General features: G+C 40.9%; 1 protein-coding gene and 1 long non-coding RNA gene across 3 annotated transcripts in view; one reads left to right on the top strand and one right to left on the bottom strand.

Annotated features, from left to right (window-relative positions):
* LOC140594233 (uncharacterized) overlaps positions 1–8,510 on the top strand; it is a 30,221-nt gene extending 21,711 nt beyond the window's left edge. Inside the window, exons 3-4 of one of the 2 annotated variants that reach the window (XR_011994956.1) lie at positions 4,416–4,645; positions 5,171–8,510. This is a non-coding gene — a long non-coding RNA (uncharacterized lncRNA). The remainder of the gene's footprint in view (positions 1–4,415; positions 4,646–5,170) is intronic. The other variant, XR_011994957.1, reaches the window with a different exon arrangement.
* Positions 1–26,122, bottom strand: part of WASHC3 (WASH complex subunit 3) — a 115,360-nt gene that overhangs the window by 13,263 nt on the left and 75,975 nt on the right. The window lies entirely within an intron of this gene.

The following is a 26,122-nucleotide window of genomic DNA, read 5'->3' on the forward strand; positions in this document are numbered from 1 at the left end:
TGCCCGCTTCCCATACCTTGCCTTATCTGTCTCTTCTATCCGAACGTTCACCTGGGTCCTTATCATAGTCATTTTATAATAAACCAGTAAATAGCAAGGAAACTGTTTTCCTGAGTTCTGTGAGTCACTCTAGCTAATTAATCAAACCTGAGGAGGGGGTAATGGGGAACCTCTGACCTATAGCTGCTTGATCAGGAGCACAAAGGACAACCTGGACTGTGTTGCCATCCACAGCAGTGATGGTGGAGGCTGTCCTGTGGGACTGAGCCATTAACCTGCGAGATTTGATGCTGTCTCCAGGTAGATAGTGTCAGAAGTGCGTTGAATGGTAGGACGTCCAGCTGGGGTCATGGAATTGTAGATGTGGGCAGGAAGCTCCTCACACATCTGGTGTCAGAAGTGTTGAGTATGGTAGTGATGCGAGGATAAAGAGAGACACGTAGCAGGAAGGGTTAGTTCCTATTACTTACAGGGCCCTGGTGAACACCGTAGCCCATCTCAGCCTGCAGATAGCATGGAGAAGAAATAAACCATTCTTGTTTTAAGTTGCTGATATTTGTTTTGTGAACACAGCAAACTTTTTTACTTTAAAAAACATACCTACAAATATGGGCATCAGTGACTCATAAGCCACCAAGTTCCAAGTCCTACCTACACACATCACTGCTTTCTCCTTTACCTTTTGCTTTCCCTTTCAGCTATAAGGTGGGATACTAACTACAAAATTAGGTTGTTCTGAAACAAACCAACTCATAGATCCAAAACCACCTATGTCTTCTTATAAAAGTCCACTTCCCCATATTCTGGGGATGTACCAGGATTGCCCAATTTTTGGACCCAAGGACAGGTGAGAAAGTAGCTCATCTCTTCTTCAGTGAGAGAATATTTTAGCACTGGCAGAGAGTATGGCATGATTCAGAAGTCACCAACCAGCATAGAATCCTCATCATTCCACATTAAAATAGAGTTATTTCATCCAAAAACCTACTGGGGGTATTCATAAACCATACATAGAGGGATTGATCATTTACATGCAATATACGCACTCACCAAAGAGAATGTAGCTTGCTTATTTTTCTACAAACTACCTAGTCTTCCTCAGGAGCCCCATCCTGCCGAGTAACAAGGACACTTACATTTAAGCATCACAGTGTGCCCTCCCTGTCCTCTCCTCCAGGATGCCAGAAATACGCACGTTGACTTAATGTATCATTGTGGACATGAGCAGGTGGGAACTCAGATCCCATCTCTTCTTTGGATATTCACTATTTTTGAAGAAACGATTTCCCTGTATACTTGGTTACTCCTTGCTTTACTGGCACCTTCTGTGGACATCTGTGGCTAGAGTACTCCAGTCTGCTCGTTCGTTCTTTCTTTCTTTCTTTCTTTCTTTCTTTCTTTCTTTCTTTCTTTCTTTCTTTTTCTTTCTTTCTTTCTTCTTTCTTTCTTTCTTCCTTTCTTTCTTTTGTTCTTTCTTTCTTTCTTTCTTTCTTTCTTTCTTTCTTTCTTTCTTCTTTCTTTCTTTTGCTTTCTTGCTTTCTTTCAATTTTATTTATTTATTTGAGAGAGAGAGAGAGAGAGAGAGAGAGGTGGGGTAGGGCCAAGAGGGAGAAAGAGAAGCAGGCTCCCCGTTGAGCAAAGAGCGAGATGCGGGGCTCCATCCCAGGACCCTGGGATCATGACCTGAGCTGAAGGCAGATGCTTAACCGACTGAACCACCCAAGTGCCCAGGTCTGCTGCTCCTCAGCTCAGTCAAGGCCTGCAGTCCTGGTTAACTTGCCTCATGTCAGCTTTCCAGGATTGTCTTTTTCTTTGAAGTATGAACAGGATTCCCATTTGATTCTCAGCTCAGGTGGTCTGCCTACAGACCCCACTTTGGTAACTCTCCACTGAGTTGGCCAGCAGCACCATCAGCTCCCTTCTGTGTCCTTCACTGGGCCCTTATGGGACTTCTAGGTAAACTCCATGCCAGATGGGAGCTGAGGGTGCCTCACCCCATGTGGTAGCCCAGATTGGTAGAGGGGAGCCCTCTGTTGCATTCCAGTTGTTACCCTTGTACAGAAGAGGAAAGATGTGAGCTAGACTTCTGCCCTTGGTGCTGGGTGAAGGTCACAGAAGGAAGTGGGTGATAGCCCAAAAATTGGAAATGAGGGCTCTGTGGGCTCCTCAAACAGGAATAAGATTCTTTCCTGCTTCTCTGAGAGCCATACTTGGGCCATGTTTGGGAGCGTATTTCCCATCTGTTTTTTATTTCCCCAGCATAGAATGTGGGAGGCCAGGATCACACAACATTCCCTTCTCATTCCCCAGATGCCTCTGAACTCTCTTCCTTGAATTTTTTGTTCCAATCCATGCTGAATTACTTGAATGGCTCCCAGCACACACCATGCTATTTCATACTTTTGAGCCTCTGCCTGTGTTGTTTTCTTTGCCCATGTTACCCCTCCAAGACCTATTTCTCTTGAAAAAACTTCTGCTCATCTCCCAAGGCACTACCCAGGACTGTTCCTCCAACATGCTCACTTCCCTCTTGGCAGTTTGCACAATAAACTTCACTATTTTTTTCTCTGTCTTCAACATGAGAACTTAAAGGCACTGAGGCCCAAATGGTGATTTGGGACATCTCTGTGGTCCTGATGGCTGGCACAGAGAAAGGGCTCAATTAACCCCGAGAAAGTGTACGTGGTATATCTCTCTGTATTTCTTACAACTGCATGTGAATCTACAATTATCTCAAGATGGAAAGACTCAGTTAAAAAAAAACAACAACAAAACACCTTGATGAGCTGGACCAATTATTCTCTAATGCTCCCTGGTTACCCACTAGGAGAAGACCAGAGTCCAAAAATCCAAAATCTTTTTGAAGTTGTCATTTCCAAATGGGGATGGATGGTTCAAGCTATTAGTAGTCAGGATTCCTATATCGCACTTGACTTTAGAACTATCAAATCCTGAAAGGCTCTGAGGGAAGGTGAGACCCCTGCTAGTGCGTACAATTATAAAAAGGAGCCCTTTCAGGCAGATTAATGAGGAAAAATCGACTCCTTTAGGAGTTGTGGGTGGATAGTGTCTGTATGTGGAAGAAAAGTATGGCATCCCTTCCTCTGGGTGCTTACACCCATGCAAACAGGCTAAGCAAGGTGGATAAGCCCACGTTCAGCATGCCCTCCCCCCTCCAGCCCTGCACGTATGTTTATGGCCTAATCTGAACACAGCGGCCTCAGCCTGAGTATATCCCTAGATTTGCCATCTCACATCAAAGGGCCAATAGCCCTGTTTCCATGCACTTGGAATGTTTGCTTGTGTTGAAATATTACTGGTGGGTATAAATGTATTGTCAGCAACATAGATATACATTTTAATTTTCTGTGAACTTTGTTAAATGAATCAATGTGAGTAAACAGTGGGTGGTTTGCTCTCCACAAAAAATTAGTAACTTAGTTCCCCTTTAGTGAATATCTCCTCATTTTGGATTTGTTCCTAGTGCAAGTTCTTGTCAGATACAGTCATCTGTGGGGGCTTCCTTTTTCCCTGAAGAGTGAAAGTGAGGGTCCAGGAACCAGTGTGGGCCCCCTTTGTGAATGGCCCTCCAGGACTTTGCTAATCTAGGCAGACGTATGCATTTTAGTTAAGATTATAATCTGCTGCCTAGAGTGGGGTACAAGGACAGCCTGTCAAAGCCCCTTCTTACCTCAAGTGTCTGTAAATGTACTGCATTTATTATTGCTTTTGAGTTCTTTTCCATGAGACTGTGTACGGAGACCTTGAGTTCTTCACACCTGCACACTGGCCAGTTTTCTGGGGTCTGATGCTGTCATGCCAAGACAGCAGAGACACACACCGTACTAGTGATAGGAGGCAGAAAGTGAAGGATAGTTTACTGGGGAAGCATCCACATAAGAGGCCACGGAACCAAAAGCTACCCTGGGCCACCATCATGAGACAGAGAGATGTGTGCTTGACTGACCACAACTGCATGTCCCTGGGAAATGCCTCCAGACAAAGGACTCTGCCCTGTGCTGTTCTATGGATTCATAAGAAAAGGATGACTGAGGACATATGGTATACTATGTGATACAGGCAATTTATTGGTTGAGGAAACAGTCTTGTTTGAAATCAGAGCCTCCAGAGATTAGTCTCGGGCAGCCACCTGTTCCCTAAACTAACACAGACTTCCTAAGCCAGCCTCTTGCTAAACTACCAAGAGTGTGGCTAGGATTTGTCTCCGCTCCTGTACCACGTAGGTAATTGACCACTCAGAAGTGCTGGATTAATAGGCCTATTATTAGGAGAAGGCTCATGTTTATTTGATTTAAATTTGTTCTCCTCCCACACACTAGCTACAGTAAGGTCCCTTAGAGGTAGATGAGCTGGGAAGGATCTGGGAAAAGTTTCTGTGCCTGTCCTCTTCACAGGGAAGGGAGTGACAGATTGGCTACAGTGGATTTTTCTGCACCCAGATCTCTAGGATGGAAACCAAGCAAACTTCTCTCTCCTGCTGGGTTAGAGGACATAGTCTCTGAAGAGGCACAGGAGCAGAGGAACCAGGTGGACCCAGTTTTCTTCCCTGCACCACAGCTTGGACAGAATAGCCTCCATTGGGCCCAGGGGAACCTCATGACTATTGTGGGCAAGATCTGGTCAGGTATGATAATCATGTTGGCTCAGCTAAGACATCAGAGCACATAGCAGCAATACAGTAACTGCTTGAGTGCTCTTTTGGATATAAGGGTTTGAAATCAGGGCTGTCCCAAAGGGAAAGACAATTCCAGGATCCATCAGAAATATGGGTTTCTTATGAGCCCTGGAAACTCTAGATCTGCTGTTCTGGGCTCCATATGGGGGAAGGGGGGTGGTCCTGCTGAAATAGAAGGGACATAAAGGGTGGGAAGAATCTATCCCAAGAATCTAGCATGATGGGCTTCCACTGCAGGGTGACTGGTGGCAGGTGTAAGGGATGATGAGGGGGGTTACACCTTATGGGGTCCAAGATGTCAGGGCTCAGGTAGTGTGAAGGATCCTTACCAGAGTGGGGTTGGCAACTACCCTTCTAGGGAGGAAGAAGTTGCATTTCCTTCCATGAGCAGTAGGAGGAAATGCAGATTTAGAAGCAGAAGATGTGGTTCTGAGCATTGGGCAACATTTTCTTTTTCTCTCTTTCAAATTGCAGAGACTCCAGGGTGGGCTGGATCTGTGATTTGCCAGTGATGTTGGTCCCATGAACTTGCTGTATCAAGAATGAGAAAACTGTGTGTGCCTCAAATGTCCTAACAGCAAGTAATCTATACGGCCGAGATACCTTCCTTCTGAAAGTGCCATGGGGCAAGAGTTGTGTTTACCTTGCTCACCACTGCAGTCCCAACGCCTTGGCCAGTGCTTGGCCCAAAACCAGTACCAGATATGTATTTGTGGGATGAAAGCAGGGAGGTGTATATAGCAGCAAACCAGCAGTTTGTATGGAGCCTCAATCCTGAAGTAAGCTATGTATCATATTGCTACCCCAGGTCAAGGGAAGGAAGTCATGGACCATCAGGCTGTTTGAGCCATCAGTATTTCAATTCAAAACAAGCATTGTTTTATTTTCAAAATGAATTATCCTGACATTCTTTCACATCTTATCAGACTCTTCTTTACTCAAAATGTTGTTGGTACTATTACTTAATAAACTGGAGCAAGCAATAAATTCCACTGGTCTTCAGAGACTGTGGTTGGGTTCCCAGTACCAAAATGATTTTGATTATTGAGTTGGCATATACCCCTAAACATTCCTAAATCAGTGGTTGGCAGCAGCCAGATTCTGAGAGAGAGAAAAAAAAACAGTGCGCGCGCACACACACACACATCTAGCAGCTTCAAAGCCTCTTACACACTAATGGATTCCTTATGGATTACATGGCTATAATTGTAAAACAGGACAAAGAACTATAAAGAGACTTATTTAAACAAAAAAATTAATATTCCTTTGAAAAGTCTATTTTCTTTCTGAAGAGAGTAGGGGGGAAAAAACCTAACATAATGTAACCCTTAAAAATGTGTCGGCAACACAATAGGAAACCAGAATAATGTGGGCAAGGCAACCATATGAAGCCAAATGCAGAGTTCATCTGCACTCCAACAGCAGGCATAGATGGAGACAACAACCAGCAGAGTAGAGTAGTAAGAGGGAAAATGCCAAATCATAGTAAGAGGGAGTGGGGGTGAGGTAGGGGGAGGAATATTCTAGAATTCAAAACAACAGACTATTCATATCATATTCCTAAAATCTGTATAATGAAATCTGTTTATATTATCCTCAAATTAATTGTTAAATGTTCAAATTTCAGTGTCCCAGCCAATGACCCACCAACAATTTCCTGTTCATAACATTTTCTTTTCTTGTCCCTTGAAAAAATAACAAATGAGTTTCTCCATTTATAAAGCTGCTCTGAAATGTCTTCTTATGTCATGAAGCTGGAGGTCATCTTGGGACACTGGGTGGTAATGGGGGGCCCTGGGCAGGGGAACAGGAGGTTTGTGATTGTGAGGCAGCTTCTGATCCCATTAGCTGATGGTTGACTGACATTTTGGAACAAGATTTTGCAAGGAACTGGGGAAAGGAAAAGAAGGAGCATGGGAAGGAGACACTTAAAAGATTGAGAAGGCAGGAATGAGCTGAGTGCTCCCAGAGTTGAGGAGGATTTTATTACTGGACACAGGTCTGGGGGTGAGCCTTCAGCCAGAATCTCAGAGGCCCAGTGTGAGGGGCCTAGTATAGGTTTTCTTATCACTGTTGTGCTGGCCTTACCAAGCAAACTGGCTCTGTGAGGAAAGGTACAATAACTTCTCCTTTACAAGTTAAGCAGTAATGTATAAACAAACACTTAACAGGGAAGCACTTCCCAGGTGGCTAAAGGTGATATTTTAGGAAAAACTGAAAGGGAGTACAGCTTTACATGCCTGGGAAATGTTTCTCTGAGAAGTGACATAAACTAAAAATAACTAGTTCTGTGAAAGATTTCTCTAGATTCCTCGGTGCTAGATTTGTAATCATTTATTACTGGAAGGGAAGGACATTGGAGGATATTCTTAAATTTTTTTCAGTGTTCCTACTAGAGGCAGAATATCAGTTGGGTTGAGCAGAATCTGGCTGGCTACGTAATTTCTTACCGAAAGCAGAAATTATACTTTGAAAGATCTCAGGAAGCTCCTCGGTCCAAAATGTGTGGGAAGGTGAAAAAAAAAAAAAACAAAGTCGCACAGCACACTTTGCAGCCTGCTTACATTATGTCCTGGCTGTAGCACCCCGAGATTAATTTCTCTGAGCCCCCACTCTTTGATAAGGATATAACATGTCCCCAACAAATTTTACGTCAAGAGCAAGGGAGATCATATATGTGAACACCTATAGGGCCTGGAACCTAGTAGGTGCCCAATAAATAGTAGCTCCATTTATTTTCTACACCTTCCTTTTTTCCCCGTCCTCCCCCACCTCCTGCACTTTGATTCTTGAAATATTTTAACCAATGACGAGCCTTCTTTGCATGATTACAAATAACAATAATTAACGTAACATAGCATAGCATCATATGCTAACATCATAACTAAGCAGTTACCATACATTTAATCTTATTTGATCTTCAAAACAATCCCATGAAATAGGTACAATTATTGACTCCATTTTATAGAAGAAGAAACCAGATCTAAGTATGGTTAAATACTGTTCGAATGATCTATTTCTATATAACAAACCACTTCAAAACTTAGTGGCTCAAAGGAACACCATCTTATTATGTATGATTCTGAGTTGGCTAGGCTCGGCTGGGCGGTTCTGCTCCACATGATGTTGTCTGGAGCTATACTTCTCTGGAAGCTCAACCAAGGTAGGACATCCAAGAGGGCTTGCTTCTGTGACTAACAATTGGTGTTGGGTATCAGCTGGGAGCACAACTAAGACTGTCCACCAGAGGACATCTATACTCCTCCACTGTCCCTCCTGGGATGGCAGTTGCTCCAAGAAGGAAAAAATGGAAACTCCCAGTTCTCTTAGGGCCCAGGCTCTGAAGTCTTAGAATATCACTTCTCCCATGATCTGTTGGTCAAACCAGTAACTGGCCTGGCAAGTTTTAAGAGAAGGGGAAACAAGTTTCACCTCTCAATGGAGGAATGGCGGGGGTGGGGTGAGGAGTTATGATAGCTATGATTGGACATTATCGACCAGAAATACTTTGCCCAAAGCCACAGAGCTAGTGTCGGAGTCAAGATTTCAACACATTAATCTGACTTCAGAATCCACGTGCTCAGCCACTAGGTCATACATGTGACAATATACAATTAAATGCTAATGTCTATAGAAAACACCATGAGAGCAATGTAATCTCAGAGGAAGGATCAGTATAAAATTAAGAACTCTGAAGACCCTAAGCTGTGCCCCTCCCCATGTAATGAAGAATAAATGTTATTTCTTGAAATGCCACAAAGGTTATATATGCTAAAGCTAAAATAAAATCTTTTTAGATTCTTCTGTTTCAAAATTTTGTATACATTCATTAAAGCTGAGGTTTCTGTGTGTGTGTGGCGGGGGGACGGCTGAGACCCCTGACTTACAAGTGCTTAAGCACATTCTCAACCTGCTTGGTGGGTAACTCATGCATGCGGGGGAGGTTGGGAGGTCCAGGTTGGCAGGGGAAGCTCCAAGGAGAGGCTGGAATTAGATTAGCCTGGCTCTGAAATCCGATTGGATTTAATTAAGAGAAAGAAAGACACAGAGAATGAGAAAGAGAAGGGAAGATGAAGATATGAAGTTCACATCAAGTGGGGAAGGAGCAGTGAGCAGTAGCTAGGGAGATGGATGAAGGAACCAGGTGGAAGTAAAAGGATGTGGGAATGGGAGGGCTGATGAGTAATTTACCTGGTGGCTGCAGCTAAATTGGCTCCTCGTCTTTAGAGGCACCCCAAAGCAGCACCGACAATCGGACTACAAAGAACGAAGATTCCCACGAAATTTACGCCCAGCTGTGTGAACTCTGGTTTAGCTTTGGCCTTGCAAACGGCAGATGCCTGGACAGCCCTACTGGGGGCTGGGTTGGAAGGATGCCGCTTGAGGATTTCCCCAGAGGCTGAGCCTGGAACACCCAGGCTCAGACCACAACCCACCAGTTTGATCGGAAAGGGACCCAGGAGCATAAAACAAACCCAGTCATTGTACCTCATCGGACGGCACTCTCCGGAGAGTTTCTGAACCTAAATCTCTCTTATATCACCTATCTACCAGGACGTCCTGGTGAAGGCAAGGACTTGGGGACTTTTTGTGAGCCATGGTGAGCAAACACCGTCGTCAGATTATTTTCCTCCTAAGGTGGTGTCTATCATTTTCATATGCAAAACCTTCTCTCTTTCTTCACATTTGAAAGAAACCCAGTATGACTGTTGTGATTTTTTTCATGTATATTATAAATATTTAGAATCTCTGTCAAAAAAAAAAAAGAAGAAGAAATAAAAGCAGATGTTTCCCCTTGTTCTGGTCCCCAGTAATATACCACATTAAAAAACAGAGTATTTTCAAGTCTCGTTAAAAAAATATCTTAAACATCGGGGTGCAGGTGTCCTGGCGTTTCATTGCATCTGCATCTTTGGGGTAAATCCCCAACAGTGCAATTGCTGGGTCGTAGGGCAGGTCTATTTTTAACTCTTTGAGGAACCTCCACACAGTTTTCCAGAGTGGCTGCACCAGTTCACATTCCCACCAACAGTGCAAGAGGGTTCCCTTTTCTCTGCATCCTCTCCAACATTTGTGGTTTCCTGTCTTGTTAATTTTCCCCATTCTCACTGGTGTGAGGTGGTATCTCATTGTAGTTTTGATTTGTATTTCCCTGATGGCAAGCGATGGAGAGCATTTTCTCATGTGTGTGTTGGCCATGTCCATGTCTTCCTCTGTGAGATTTCTGTTCATGTCTTTTGCCCATTTCATGATTGGATTGTTTGTTTCTTTGGTGTTGAGTTTAATAAGTTCTTTATAGATCTTGGAAACTACCCCTTATCTGATACATCATTTGCAAATCTCTTCTCCCATTCTGTAGGTTGTCTTTTAGTTTTGTTGACTGTATCCTTTGCTGTGCAAAAGCTTCTTATCTTGATGAAGTCCCAATAGTTCATTTTTGCTTTTGTTTCTTTTGCCTTCGTGGATGTATCTTGCAAGAAGTTACTGTGGCCGAGTTCAAAAAGGGTGTTGCCTGTGTTCTCCTCTAGGATTTTAATGGAATCTTGTCTCACATTTAGATCTTTCATCCATTTTGAGTTTATCTTTGTGTATGGTGCAAGAGAGTGGTCTAGTTTCATTTTTCTGCATGTGGATGTCCAATTTTCCCAGCACCATTTATTGAAGAGACTGTCTTTCTTCCAATGGATAGTCTTTCCTCCTTTATTGAATATTAGTTGACCATAAAGTTCAGGGTCCACTTCTGGATTCTCTTTTCTGTTCCATTGATCTATGTGTCTGTTTTTGTGCCAGTACCACAGTGTCTTGATGACCACAGCTTTGTAGTACAACCTGAAATCTGGCATTGTGATGCCTCCAGCTATGGTTTATATTACTCAGCCATTAGAAATGACAAATACCCACCATTTGCTTCAACATGGATGGAACTGGAGGGTATTATGCTGAGTGAAATAAGTCAATCGGAGAAGGACAAACGTTATATGGTCTCATTCATTTGGGGAATATAAATAATAGTGACAGGGAATAGAGGGGAAGGGAGAAGAAATGGGTAGGAAATATCAGAAAAGGAGACAGAACATGAAGACTCCTAATTCTGGGAAATGAACTAGGGGTGGTGGAAGGGGAGGAGGGCGGGGGGTGGGGGTGAATGGGTGATGGGCACTGCAGGGGGGCACTTGACGGGATGAACACTGGTGTTATTCTGTATGTTGGCAAATTGAACACCAATAAAAAATAAATTTATTATTAAAAAAAAGAAAATAAAAATTTGTTGAATGCAAACGAGAACAGAATATGGCATTTTATTTTTATTTTTTTTTAATAATTTTTTGTTTTACTTATTTATTCACAAGAGACAGACAGAGACGCAGGCAGAGGGAGAAGCAGGCTTCATGCAGGGAGCCTGATGTGGGACTCGATCCTAGGTCTCTAGGATCAGGCCCTGGGCCTAAGGCAGGCACTAAACCATTGAGCCACCCAGGCTGCCCAGAATATGGCATTTTAAATATTAATATAGTATTCAGAGTGAAGGAGTCTGAAGCCCAGAGAGCCGCGGTGACCTGCATAGGGTCACAGAATAAACATGCAGCCAAGTCAGAATCTGAGCTTAGTTCTCTCAAGTCCTAGCCTGAAGTTTTTCTATACCCTGTGTGGTAGATTGACTGTGAGAGCAACCTATCCTAGCTGCAGGCTCAGTTGGCAAAGCTCAGGCAACAGAATTCAGAGTTGCCTGGGGAGATTTTAAAGCCAAACCCAGGCAACCACTGCTTACTTCTTATTCTTACTGCCTCCGTGGCATTAGGTGCTTCTGACTTCACCCTCCTTGAATTCTCTTCTGCTCTGGCTCCCATGATGCCTCGAGCTCATTTCTTTCATCTCTGCTCTATCAGTAGGAGCTACCTATTTAGAGTTGTTCTTCCTTTTACATTTCATTCCTGAGCTACCTTTTCCTTATTTTCTATACCAGTGGGTCTTAAGGATATGTATCAGAATTTCTTGTGCAACCTACTTAAAATTTGGAAGTAGGGGCACCTGGATGGCTTAGTTGGTGGAGCATGGAGCTCTTGATACCAGGGTTGTGAGTTCTAGTCCCACGTTGGGTATAGAGATTCCTTAAAGATAAAATCTTTAAAAAAAATTTAAAAACACTTGGAAGCACAATGTCCATAATTTGAAAAATCCCCTCAGGTGACTTTGATGGACATTCTTATAGCAAATAGTGTTTTCGAAAGATGGCCCCAAAATATTTTCCATCCTACATGCCCTTCTGCAGGATGACCATGCCACTTTCTCCATCCAGAGGTGGAATATATTTCTCAACTTCTTGAATGTGATTAGGCCCCATGACCAATAAAATGTAACAGAAGTGACACCATGCCAGCTCCAAGCATGGCCCTTTACTGGTCTAGTAGCTTTAACTCCTACCTCTTATAAGAAGTGTGATCAGGTATCCAGAGACCACCATGACATGAGAAGCCCAAGCCATAGCGAGGACCTCAAATGATAAGACCTCTTGGGTGGAGCATGGAGGCACCATGTATGAGTAAAGAATAATCCTGCAGGTGTATCCTCCAGGCCCAAACACTCTATAGGTAAGACCTTGTAGAACAAAACTATTTAGCTATCTAGTCCGTCCTCAGATCCTGACCCACAAAATCATGAGCAGAATAAGTGGTTGTAATTTACTTCATACTCAAAGATGAGTAAGCCAAACCCATCTTCCCTTCCCCATAGACACACAACCCTGTTAGGGACCATTGCTCTCTACCATCTACCTGGCTACTACAAGGAGCTGACAGTTCAGAAATCATCTCCCCTCTTTCTGGCTATTTATACAGATGTCCTACTGGTACCTCAAATGTAACACATACTAAACTGAACACATCATTTACTACAAGGAGCTGACAGTTCAGAAATCATCTCCCCTCTTTCTGGCTATTTATACAGATGTCCTACTGGTACCTCAAATGTAACACATACTAAACTGAACACATCATTTCCCTTTTTAAAACTCCTGTTCTCTTTATCCACACTATCTTCCACATCACCTTGGAGTATTGTTTCACTCCTCTCTGTCACCTAGGGCAGCCAATAAATCACAAAGTCTTTTTGCCCTCTTCTTCCTATTCACTCTATCATTGTCCTTGCTAGGTCCTTATCATTTCTTAGCGGCCTGTGCTAGTAGTCTCCCACATGATCTCCTTGCTTATCATTTCTTCATCATCTTCCACATGATGGCCAGAATGATCTTCCTAAAACATGATTGGGCACACATTATTTCTGTTTCCCAAAATCAACAATAACTCTAGAATATTTACCCCAAAAAACTTCACACTTCTCAGTGTGGTAAACAATCACCTTCACTACTGAGCAACAAAGTAACTTCACCTTTTACCCATTACCTCACTGTCTTGGCATAACTCTCAGCTTCCTGGTCTACCAGCTGCCTTTCCAGAACTCTGGGCTTCTTTCCTCAGTCTGGAACACCATTCCTCTCCTTTTTTCACGTGTAGAAATTCTTTGTATATCTCAAAGCTCAGTTTACTTTTTACGTTTTCCTGGAAGCATTTTTGAGTTGCTCTCTTCCCCAGGCCTGTCCCATACAGATGCGCAGGTTTTGTATACTATACAACTCAAGGGAGAGCCATTCACCATGACCATAATGTGAATTGCACCTCCTAGAGTTACATTTCATAACTTATAACAACACATAATTATTTTATTCTCTGAGCTCCTTCAATATAGTTCTTTGTTTTGTTCTCTTAGAAAAACACTTCAATAATACCTGCTATATGGTAGGCATTGAACAAAGACCACAAAGATGTGTTATGAGGTCTTGGTCTAGAGAGATTTAAAGTTAGGGCAAACAGGCATATGATCAAATATATGCTAAAAACACTTTTACCTCTCTTTAATCCTTAATTTATTCTTCTCCATTTTAGAGTCAGTTAAGAGCTCTATTTTAGTCCAAAATATTTAGGGGCAGAAGTCATCTTATTTATCACAACCTACAATTAACACTTGGCTGTGCAGGAGAGAGTGTCCCAGATAATGGTTATTAGATTGTATTAGATGTACCAAATGTAACAAGAGCAACAATGTATTGGCCCTGTATGTGGAACACTGCTAAAGCCATAATGCTGGGTGGGAAGTATATATTTAGAGCTGTGACAGAGACTGCTGTGTGTCCCCTATACCCCATTTCCTTTTCTTATTGGGCACTCAGCTAGACTGCTTTTCCTAGCCTTCCTTGTAGTTAGATGTGGCCATATTGCAATGGAATGTGGGTAGGAAATGATATGTATCAAGGCCTGGCCTATAAAAACTTTGTTTAATCTTCACATTCTTTTTTCATCCTGAAGCTTGATGGAGGGGACTCAGAAGATCTAAGCAGGTGGCACTAGACGAAGGAAGAAGCTTGGACCTTTGAGATGTTATTTGGGGGATCATTGGCTTACATTATACTATTGCATGAATGAGAAATAAACCTATACTATTGCATCAACTAAAGTTTAAAGTTTGGGACTGCTTGTTGCAGTTGTCAGTTTAACTTGCCTGATACAAGTGCTAAGTTTAATGTAACATTCCTAGATTCATCATGACTACCTATTTTTCAAAAGAGTATCCAGTAAAGAAGATTCCAAAAATTCATTTACACCCTCATTTAAGTATGAACTCCCTCATCTCTATGGTTAGAAATAATGGCCTTATTCAGTCTCTCACTTTTATAATCTTCAAAATATATGCAAGTGGTAATGATACCAAAGAATTTCTCTTAAAATATACTTGGATACGCCCAGAGAAAATTCTTTGGTGTAGAATTTGAAAGGGTCTAGAGATCTCTGCTCATGATTAGGACAATACTTGTGCCTTCCATAGCACACTGCTGTCTGTTGAGGCTGTCATGAGATGGGAATACTGATATTAAGGCCCACTGAATGCTGAGAAAGAAATAGAGGGGACCAAGCTTTGACTTAATACCTTAGAGCCAGTTTGGCAAGTATCATAACTCCATGATTTGTAATGCATATATGACAATTTTATCACTTCCTGTTTTGATTCAAGAAGAAGAAGAGGAAGCAGAAGAAGAACTCTAAGAGACAAATTAGGCTACGAAACAAGGAAGACCCAACGTGCCCTTTTTTCCTTTTATTTACTCAATATAAATTTTCTAGCACCTCTTATATTCACAATGCTGTGTGTGTGTATTGGGGAGATCTTTCAAACAAATATAATAAACAGATATGCTTCCAGGGGGATTTTTAGAATGTTGGTATTTGACAAGGCAAGCAGCTATATGAAAGGCAGTATAGAACATGGACTTTGATGAGACAGACCCAGTTTCAAATTCTGGCTCCATCAATTGCTGTGGTTTGAATTTAGCACCACTTAAGCACTTAAATTCAGTTTCCTCATCTATAATTTTTGAGGATTGTTGAAAGTATTAGACGATTACCTAGCAGGATGTCTGGCAAATAGTAGGTGATAGCTCTTCTTACATAGGGAAACAAACTGCCTAACCAGTTGAATATTTGAGACATAGCAAAAAATTAGCCCAGACAAGAAAAGTTGGATAAGTGTGGAGGGAGGAAATAACATTGGGATGGAATGGACAAAAGAAGTCATTAGTTTTTCTTAATCAGGGCTTTCTTTTAGAACATTTCTCATTTAGAATCTAATATGGATGCTATATCTAAATGTAAAACTCTCATGCAGAAATTGCCAAAAAAAAAAGTCATAAATGGAGAGAGGAAGTTTTTATTTCAGAAGAAAAGTTCCTGTATTGGATAGAAAAATTCACAACAGGTTCTGCTGACTCATACACACACCTGTGTGTGTGTAGGTGCATGTGTGTGTGTGTGTGTGTGTGTGTGTGTAATAGGCATGTTACACATATGAGGGATAAGCCATAAAAATTGTTCATATGTTCAGGAACAAAGAGTTATGACACAATTTGTAAAATTATAGAAAGCCAAGGTTATAAGAGGATCTTTCAATTCAAACCATTCATTTACAATAGAAGTAATAGACTCAAAGAGATGAATTGACTTGTCTAAGGTCACCCAAGTAGGAAATTGTCAAGCTAGGACTTGAAACTTAATCTCTTAAACTTCTGGTATAATACTATTACCACTAATTCCTTTCTAGTCAAGGCCTAAGGAATAATTGTGTAATGCCATTGGATAGAGATTCTTGAAGGTCTTAGTTCTAGGAAGTGAAGACTTCCGAGCAAAGACTTCGAGGTATTATGGATAGAGGTCAGGCTTATTAAGGATTCCACAAAAGTTCTATTAAGGATTCCACAAAATAGTTAAAAATACTTAAAATAGTCCTCACTTATTGAACACAGTGTGTCAAAAGCTTTACATATATAATTTTTTATTCATTCACTTAAATTTTTATTCATACCTATTATATGGCAGGCATCTACACTGTGTGCTAGGATACAATAGTGAAAAGACATTCACAGTACTTGACGTCACAGAACCTCTTGCCTTCCCTGTAATAAATTCAATAAGACTTGTTGGCTTATTGCCTCCATTTTACAGGTGATGGAACAGGCCCAGAGAATAACAATGATGGCATTCATATATTGACCACCTACTACACACCAGGTACTTTTCTGAGCAATCTCTGAGTAAATCTCCTCAAACCGCTCTGATAAAAAAACAGAGGCACAAGCAGCTACAGTGACTGGTTCAAGGTCACATAGGAAGTAAGAAATAGATCAAGGACTGGAATCAAGTCCATATGATACCAGTGTCTGTGATTTTAATCTCTACATTATATTGACCAATTGGATTTCTGCTCTCTTTTTTTGTTTTTTTGTTTTTTGTTTTTTTTTTTGTGGGGTTTTTTGTTTTTGTTTTTGTTTTTTTGTTTTGTTTTGTTTTGTTTTTGCTAAAAGATAACACATATGATGTCAAAACTCTGCTAGTGAGGGCTAGGATGCAGGAAGCATAAATTACTTTGTTTACAGACAAATCCTGTGTTCCTTGGCAGATGTATGTGGGTAACAATATTTGCTCAAGTGGTTATCATATATCAGAGCATTGCAGCTATACACGTGATTCCAGGTAAATCTAGCATAATGCAGGCCCTTAGTAAGTCCTCAATAGAGTAGGCAAATGGTAAGCAGTAGAAATAAATAAGTCTAGAAAGAATCTAGAAATTATTAAATATCTACATAAACTTTCACACTCCTGTTAGAAAGAGGGCTATTTCTGCAGAATTAAATACCAGCCATAAAATTTACTGTGTAATATGATTTACCCATCTGTTTGAGCCATCCTATTGCAAGGTATAGACATAGTCCTTGAGATAAAAAGCAGACTTGAGCAATTTTCAGTTTCACATAAATTCTATTAGAGAAGAATAAAATAGTGAAATTGCAAAATTTCTCCATTCTCTTCCACCATACGGATTTCTTTGAGGTTTAATAATATTATAAATAAAGCAGCTTCAAGATGAAATACAAAACAGTGAACAACAATTTAAAAACATTTTGAAGAAGCAAGTATTATACCTCAGTGTTGCCAGGCTTTCAACATAAGTAAGATAGAAAACAGAGAGAGAACTCTCATTTGTTCTATCAAGAAAGCATAAATATTGGCTCCATATTAAGCCAACTTTTTGCAGCTGTACACCAGCTCTCAACTATTAAAAAGATTCTTAAATTCCCAGGGAAATAAAAAATCAATTTCAGCCATATAAGTCTGTATATAAATCTATTGTGCTTTATTCCAAATATTTTCTCATCAAGGAGTTTGGAACAAAATTTTTTTTGAAAGAAAAAGTCTCCAATTCACCCATTACACCATTATAAATATTTGAATGACTTCCAGTAACTTTGCTTTAGAAAATCTCAATATTTGTGTAACGTGCCAATGACAGCTCAGCAGCAATGTCAATACATTTCATGATTTGGCAAGACAACCACTCATAGCAATAGACTAGAATCCTGATTGCCATTTTCATATATTATATTTCACTTTTGTCACAGTACACAGTATGGTTACTATTGCCCCCTTGGCAAGGTACTAATTTATGAGCTTATATTAAAAATCTATTTTATCTGTTAAAGCTTAGAATGAACTAAGTGATTACCATTTTAATCCCAAATCAATATGTGTAGTCAGGTCTTGAAAGAATTCCAATCACTAGCTCTTGTTCACATTTTAGATGGATAATGCTTTTGGGTTGTTTTCCTTGGGGCCATCTTATATATTCTATTTGTAAGAATTACAGTCACTGGTAGAGTGATTATTGTTCACATAGCTCAAACAAATAAATGGATGTGATAATTAATTTTCTGGGTTTTGTAAGAATCTGCACTGGCAAAAGTGAAATATACCTATTTGCTAAAGTTTTGAGAAATAGAGTAGAATGGAGATATGCTTCTCAGGTGTTAGCGTGCTTTAGAAACTACTGGAGAGCTGATTCACAACAAATTTCCTAGGCCCCACAATCACTGAATCTGATTCAGTAAGTCTGGATGGGGTTTGAGGTTTTGTTTTCTAACTTCCCAGGTGATGCTGATGTTGTCATTTTAAGGAGCATCTTTTGAGGAGCGGTGGGATAGAATGGAATGACCTATAGTGAAGGCAAAAATCTTGCTTTGCCATTTACAGACTTGGTTGATTTGGGGTTATTTACTTAATCTATTTTTAAGTCTTAGTTTCCTCCTCTGCTCAATGTGTGGAGGGGATTATAAGGATTAGGGAAGTCTGTATAGCTCTTTACAGAGTGCTGGACAGATACATGGTTTGTGCTACATAAATGATAGCCATGGTTATTAGAAATGATGCAGTCTGGGGGCACCTGGGTGGCCCAGTTGGTTAAGTATCTGTCTTCGGCTCAGGTCATGATCCTGGGGTCCTGGGATCCAGCCCTGTGTTGAGCTCTATGCTCAGCAGAGAGTCTGCTTCTCCCTCTGCCTTTGCCCCCAACTTGTGCTCTCTCTTTGACTCTCTCGCAAATAAATAAATAAGTAAATAAAATCTTTAAAAAAGGAAAAAAGAAATGATGCATTTTCCTTTTCTGGGATTCTTCTGGTTGAATATACAGTGCTTTGGCTTCATATCATAGTGTATTAAGCATGTCTAGGTTGGGAATTATCTGGTCAGTGAGTTAGCAACTATTCAGAACTTGAGTTGCTCATGTGGGCCCTAAAACACTTAAATATTTTGCCCCTTGGCCTTATAACTAACTATCATACTAGGATTTTGATTCTCTGCTCTTTGTATTATTTTTTCATTTAAGTTACTTTATAGACCACAGCTCCACAGTTATGTCTTCTTGTGAATGATCTTTAAAAAGATCTTAAAAGCTCTTTTCTTAAAAGAACAACATCAGTTTATTTTTGAAATCAAACTCAAGTCTTTGGAGACTAATATCCTTTCTCTCCATATTTTGCTATTAAGAGGCCTGGTGTTCTGCCAAGACAACATATTAATACATTTAAGCTTGAGCTTTTCATTGTCATGTGAACATTGAAATTGGCTCCCAATTACACAAAGCAGCCAATTCAACAGGATACGCGTATTGGATTTACAACAAACATGTCTGTGAAAAAATTACTTTAAAATCCCTGATTTTGTGGTTTGCTTTTAATTTGTTAAAAAGTCATGATCCACCAGTCACAAGAATCTCAGCCAGTTCAGGATAAGTTAGTTTTGAGAAATACATGACTTGACTTTAGTCAAATGTTAATAAATTTATCTGTCTTGCATTCCATCATTTATTCCGCTACTAATTTAGCAGTAAGTCCCATTTTTGTGGTGGGTGATAGTCTAGATGCTGGGGAACACACTTACCCCACCAGAGTTTGCAGTCTAGTGAGAAAGGTAGAACCTCATTTTAACAGGATGATAAATCTCCAGCCTTGATCAATTAACAAGCTGTAGAGAGTAAGCTCATTGTTTGTATTCATCCTCATTTACTCATAGAATCTGTTAACCATTGCCCAAAGCTTTATTTTTTTAAAAAAAGATTTTGCTTATTTATTCATTATTTATTTTTGCACAGAGAGGCAGAGACACAGGCAGAGGGAAAGCAGGCTCCCTGTGGGAGCCCGATGCAGGACTCAATCCCAGGACCCCGGGATCATGACCTGAGCTGAAGGCAGACACTTAACCACTGAGCCACCCAGGCATCCCTCCCCCAAAGCTTTAGACACATGTACAGCACTGGATGATGTCTTCTAGAAGTAGGATCCTCTAGAGCTTCTAACCAGAGGAGAACCTACATTTCTTGTAGTTTCATTTGTAAAACGAACTTAGAGAAAGAAAATCAAGATGTCATTGTATCTTGCAATTAGCTGTCTCATCAACTCTCTAGCAAAAATGACACAACTGAAGAGAATACCAATCTATACATCACACCTGATTTTTCTGGCTTTTCAAAGGATGCAGGGATTTACGATCATATGACCTGTTACAGACTGAATGTTTATGTCCTCACCCCCAACTCCCCTACGCTTGCTGAGTTCACATGCTTAAGGTCTAACCCTCAACGTGGTGGTACTTGGAGATGGGGCCTTTGGGAGGCAATTAGGATTAGAGGAAGTCATGCAGGTGGGGCCTTCACAATGGGATTCATGACATATAAGAAGAGACACCAAAGAGCTATTTCTTTCCCACTCTCCTATGTGAGGACACAGCAAAAAGTTGTGGTACCAGGAACCAGGTACTTGCCAGAAACCCAGTCAGCCATTACCTTGCTCTTGGACTTCCCAGCCCTCAGAACTGTGAGAAGAAATGTCTTTCATTTAAGTCACCCAGCCTATGGTATTCTGTTATGGCAGCCCAATACAAGACTTTAGGAAGATAACAGAGATTTGTACAAAACTGTGGAAATGCTTCAAACTTATCTCATGTTACCCAAGCAGGGCCCTCAGCCCATTTGCCAGGCCAGCTCTTTACCACTGCCTACACAGAGTTTGCTCTTTCTGACCCAGAGCTGTCAGTCCTCTTTGTGCTGTTTTCTCTACCAAAATGCCCTTCCCACATCTTCCACTCCTGGTTTAGAAATGTTTCCTAATCATGCCTAGTCCTTTCCCAGACAATCCTTCACTGCAAAGTGTGTTTCACTATACACTTACTCACATTCACTATTTATATCTCACTCTGTTGTGTCCTTCTGTGGGTACAAGGATGTAGGTCTTATAGACATGGCCAACAAGCACATGAGAAAGTGCTCCGCATCACTGGCCATCAGGGAAATACAAATCAAAACCACAATGAGATACCACCTCACACCAGTGAGAATGGTGAACATTAACAAGACAGGAAACAACAAATGTTGGAGAGGATGTGGAGACAGGGGAACCCTCTTGCACTGTTGGTGGGAATGTGCACTGGTGCAGCCACTCTGGAAAACTGTGTGGAGGTTCCTCAAAGAGTTAAAAATAGATCTGCCCTATGACCCAGCAATTGCAGTGCTGGGGATTTACCCCAAAGATACAGATGCAGTGAAACGTTGGGACACCTGCACCCCGATGTTTATAGCAGCAATGTTCACAATAGCCAAACTGTGAAAGGAGCCTCAGTGTCCATTGAAAGATGAATGGATAAAGAAGATGTGGTCTATGTATAAATGGAATATTACTCAGCCATTAGAAATGACAAATACCCACCATTTGCTTCGACGTGGGTGGACCTGGAGGGTATTATGCTGAGTGAAATAAGTCAATCGGAAAAGGACAAACATTATATGGTGTCATTCATTTGGGGAATATAAAAATTAATGAAAGGGAATAAAGGGAAAGGAGAGAAAATGAGTGAAAATATAAGTGAGGGTGACAAAACATGAGACACACCTAACTCTGGGAAATAAACAAGGGGTAGTGGAAGGGGAAGTGGGTGGGGGGTTGGGGTGACTGGGTCATGGGCACTGAGGGGGGCACTTGGCAGGATGAGCACTGGGTCTTATGCTATATGTTGGCAAATTGAACTCCAATAAAAATAAATAAATAAATAAATAAATAAATAAATAAATAAATAAATCTAAAAACAAAAAAACCCAAAAAGTAAAAGTATTTAAAAAAAATGATGTAGGTCTTATCTCCTGAACTATACCTTGAGCATCTCTAAGACTAGGGACGTTTCAAATCTTTTGTGTCCTCCATTGGCCCTTTTAGAGTGTTGTGCACATAAAATGGTAATGAAACTTACTGAATGAAAATTGAACTAAATGCTGAGAGCCAACGAATGTTCTGAGGCAAATGAATCAAGAAATGCAAGGAAGTACAATAAAACCTTGGCTCCAGAGCCTTTAGGTGGGGGTGGGAGAGAGTTGTTCTGGATAAGTGAATTTAATAGAGGGCTGAGGATTCATTCTTTTAAACACCATTAAAAGTCATTAAAAGTAGTAGTGTGCTGTAACACTGAAAAATCCTCAGGCCCTTCAGAGGTATGCAGAACTGTTTGTCCCTGATTTAAATGGCTACAGATTGCTATGTTTTGTTTTTTAAAATTGTTGTTTTGTTTTTTAGCTTTTCTGGGACTGCTGCTGGACTGTCCATCTCACGGATGCCCATGTGACTGACTGTACCATTTCTAGTCCCTGCTCCTAATTTGCTGCCTCTCATCTGACATGAGTTTGGAAATCACATGTCCAAGCTCACTGTGGTTATTGTTGTGACTATTACTGTTGGAGACACGTGTAACTGAGAGCCAAGGGCTCTGGGTAAGGGCTTGCTGGGGTCTCCAGGGCTAAAATGACAAGAGACAGACTTCTAGCTGTTGCAAATTCCTAGTTCAGCTGCCCTGAAGCCTTACTAGTTTACTTCTTATTCTTACTTTTCTAGTCTGGAAATATGTTTTTCAGGTAAATTAGGAATTCAGTAATGTATTCAAGTGATCACTGAGTGCCTACAAAGTAGAAGATACATGGTTACATGCCCCAGGAAGGCCGTCAAAAATAAATACTCAGTCTGGCCTGATCACTGTTCTCTGTACTGCACTAGCACCTAGTAGGCACTCAACACATATTTGCTGAATCAACGAAATGAACTTTACCAACTGAGCACAGATGGGATTTTGGTATGATACACACAAAACAAGCTTATGATGTAAACAGCAGTAACAGTCCTAACAGGTAAACAAATAAAGTCTGTATAAGGACCAAAGATTTCCTACTCAAAAATCCAGAGGGACTTCATAGAAGAGGTAGCAGTTTTGATGAGGCCTTGAAGATTGGGGTCATATTTTGATTGGCAAGAAGTTGGGAAAGTAAGAAAACAAGAGTAGCATCAACAAAGCCAAGATGCTAGAATGGGTAGAGGGTAACCAGTGCACTTTGGCTGGAATGCTTGCAGGAGAGTAGGAGGAAACCACATTATAATGTTATATTGGGGTCAGAGTGTGGGTGGGCCACGAACATCAGGCTAAAGAATTTGGATTTTGTTTGTTAAGTGATGGGGAGAAACTGGGGGTTTTTTTGAGCTGGGAAGTGACATCCTTAGAGCTGGGCTTTAGAAGTCTTGGTAAGCGTTGGAACTTAGGGACTGAAGGGGAACAGAGCTGGAGATTTCAAGGGTATAGGTGGGGGGCAACATGGGCCTGAATGGGAAATAGCAGAAAAGAATGATCGGCAGAGAGGCTGTAGAGGTAGAAGAGGACATGGCAATTTATTTGTTGCCTGAAGTGGCAGAGAAGGATATGTTGGGTACAACCCTAGGTGCTGTCCTGTCCAGAAACAGGTTTAGAGAGGTGATGTGACTTTGACTTGGGACATGCTGCGGTGCGAGAGTGAATTGCTGATAGCTCTGTTGTAAGAAAAGCATGAGTGGAAAACTGCCCTGAAAAGCATTAAAGGGAAAACAAACACTTGCAAAATGAGTGCTTATGTGTATTCAGCCCCCAAAAAGGAGTTAAGAGGTCCATGACTTAGTTTAAGTTCCTTCTTGATGAGACTATATTAAAAATTGTTCATTTTTACTTTCAAACAGCTTTCAAGTGCAACTTAAAAAAAAGTTCTACTTGTTTTTGGAGATTATTTTTTAATTTTATTTTTTATTGAAATTCAATTAGCCAACATATATAGTGTAAGTACATCATTAGCTTCAGACCTAATGCTCAATAATCCATCAGAGGCATGTAACACCCAGTGCTCATCACATCACATGCCCTCCTTAATGCCTTTCATCCAGTTACCCTATCCCCCCCATCTCCCCTCCAGTGACCCTCAGTTTGTTTTCTAGAGTTATGAGTCTCATGGTTTTTCTCTCTCTCTGATGACTTCCCATTCAGCCATCAGTCATTTTTAAAAAAGATTTATTTATTTATTTTAGAGAATAGAGCGTGGTGGAGGGATAGAGGAAGAGGGCGAGAAAGAAGCTTTTTTTTTTTTTTTAAAGATTTTATTTATTTATTCACGAGAGACACAGAGAGAGGCAGAGACACAGGTAGAGGGAGAAGCAGGCTCCCTGCAGGGAGCCCAATGTGGGACTTGATCCCAGGACCCCAGGGTTACACCCTGAACCAAAGGTAGATGCTCAACCACTGAGCCTGCCAGGTGCCTCAAGAGAGAGACAATCTTAAGCAGACCCCTGCTGAGTGCAGAGCCCAATGTGGGGCTCTATCTCATGAACCTGAGATCCTGACCTGAGCTAAAATCAATAGTTGGACACTTAGAAGACAGAGCCACTCAGGTGTGCAGAGAGAGATTACTTTTGATAAGACTAGGACATTAATGCTGTATGATGTTAGAATGTTATTGGAGTTGCTCATGGATTAGAGGTAGTTCCTCACTGAAACAAGACAGGTAGCAAGAAAACAAACTGGGAAAACTTCCCCCAAATAGAAAACTAATCTTGACTTCTACCATCAGAAACAAAGATGCATTCACATTAGCAGGCAGCTCCCCCATGGAATAAGTAGGGAAGTTAGGACACTAATTTGGGTTTTCTAGAAGAGATGAGTAAGACTTGACATATAAACAAAAGGGAAAAGTGCATTCCAGGCAAAGGAAACTGTATATAAACCCGGCATGAAAGAACGATAAGGCATTGTCAAGGGATGGCAAAAAGGCATTTGGCTGGAACACATGTGGAGAGAGTATGGGGGAGAGGCCATACAATTAAGGAACTAGATGAAAGTGTAGCTTGAGGGATGGGTGTCATGCAGTCTATTAGCAGTGGGAGCGGTCTCAGAGGTCCACGAGGAAAGAAAGACAGTCAAATATGTTTAAGTAAACTCTCTGGTATATCCATGGAGCATGACCTGATAACTGGAGGATGCCAGCAGAGATGAGGATCCTAGTGAGGTGATGCTGAAACAGATGATGCTGAAAACAGATCTGCGCAAATGAGCTTATGAACTAAGCCAGTACTCAGCCTATAACATGCATTGAATGTGTGCTGGTTGATGAACTGTTCAAGTAGGCAATAGCCTTTAAGTCTATCATCAGTTGAGTTTCCTCTTAGAAGTATGGGGATAAATGCTAATTTAAATTAGTGTTAGCAGTAGATTACTAGGCCCCAGGCTCTGAAGTGTGAAGGGTTGGAAAAGATTAATACCACAGGCCATTTTTGCCTGGCATACAGTGTTAATACAGAAGACACAGAGAAGTAGAATGCCACCAGATTTTGTAGGATGCAGAGCACCCTGAGACATAATCATTTTGGACAGAAACATGTCAAGTCTTTAGAGGGCCAATGATGTTTCTAAAAAACCCAAGGGAAAAAACTGTAGGAGCTCTCCATTGAAGTGACTATTTCTTTTTTAAATACAGTAAATATGTACTACTCTATAGGATTGCTCTGTCCAACATGTGATAGTCCAGGGGTGCCTGGGTGGCTCAGTCAGGTAAGTGTACAATTATCATTATTTTAAGATTTATTTATTTATATTAGAGAGAGAGAGAGAGAGAGAGCGCACAGGGTTTGGGAGGAAGGGCAAAGGGAGAGGGAGAGAGAGAAAGAATCTCAAGCACAGTCCTCATGGAGTGGAGACCCTGATGCAGGGCCCAATCCACTACCCTGAGATCATAACCCAAGCTGAAATCAAGAGTCAGATGTTTAGACAACTTAAAACTTAAAAAAAGTCCAAATTTAGATTTGCTATGATATAAAATACACAAGACTTAGTATGAAAAAAAAATAATGTAAAATATCTCATTAATATTTTTGTATTCGTTATATTTTGAAATGATAATATTTTATTTAGATTTATTGCATTAAATGAAATTTATTATTAAAACAAATTCATTTTGGGATACCTAGGTGGCTCAGTGGTTGAGCACCTGCCTTTGGCTCAGGGCATGATCCTGAGTCCCCGCAAGGAGCCTGCTTCCCCCTCTGCCTGTGTCTACCTCTATCTCTGTGTCTCTCGTGAATAAATAAATAAAATCTAAAAAATAAAATAAAATAAATTTATTTCTTCAGTTGTGGCTCCTAGAAAATTTTAAAATAATTTATGTAGCTTA

Source organism: Vulpes vulpes, chromosome 10 (assembly GCF_048418805.1).
Source record: "Vulpes vulpes isolate BD-2025 chromosome 10, VulVul3, whole genome shotgun sequence".
In the NCBI taxonomy this organism is placed as follows: Eukaryota; Metazoa; Chordata; class Mammalia; order Carnivora; family Canidae; genus Vulpes; species Vulpes vulpes.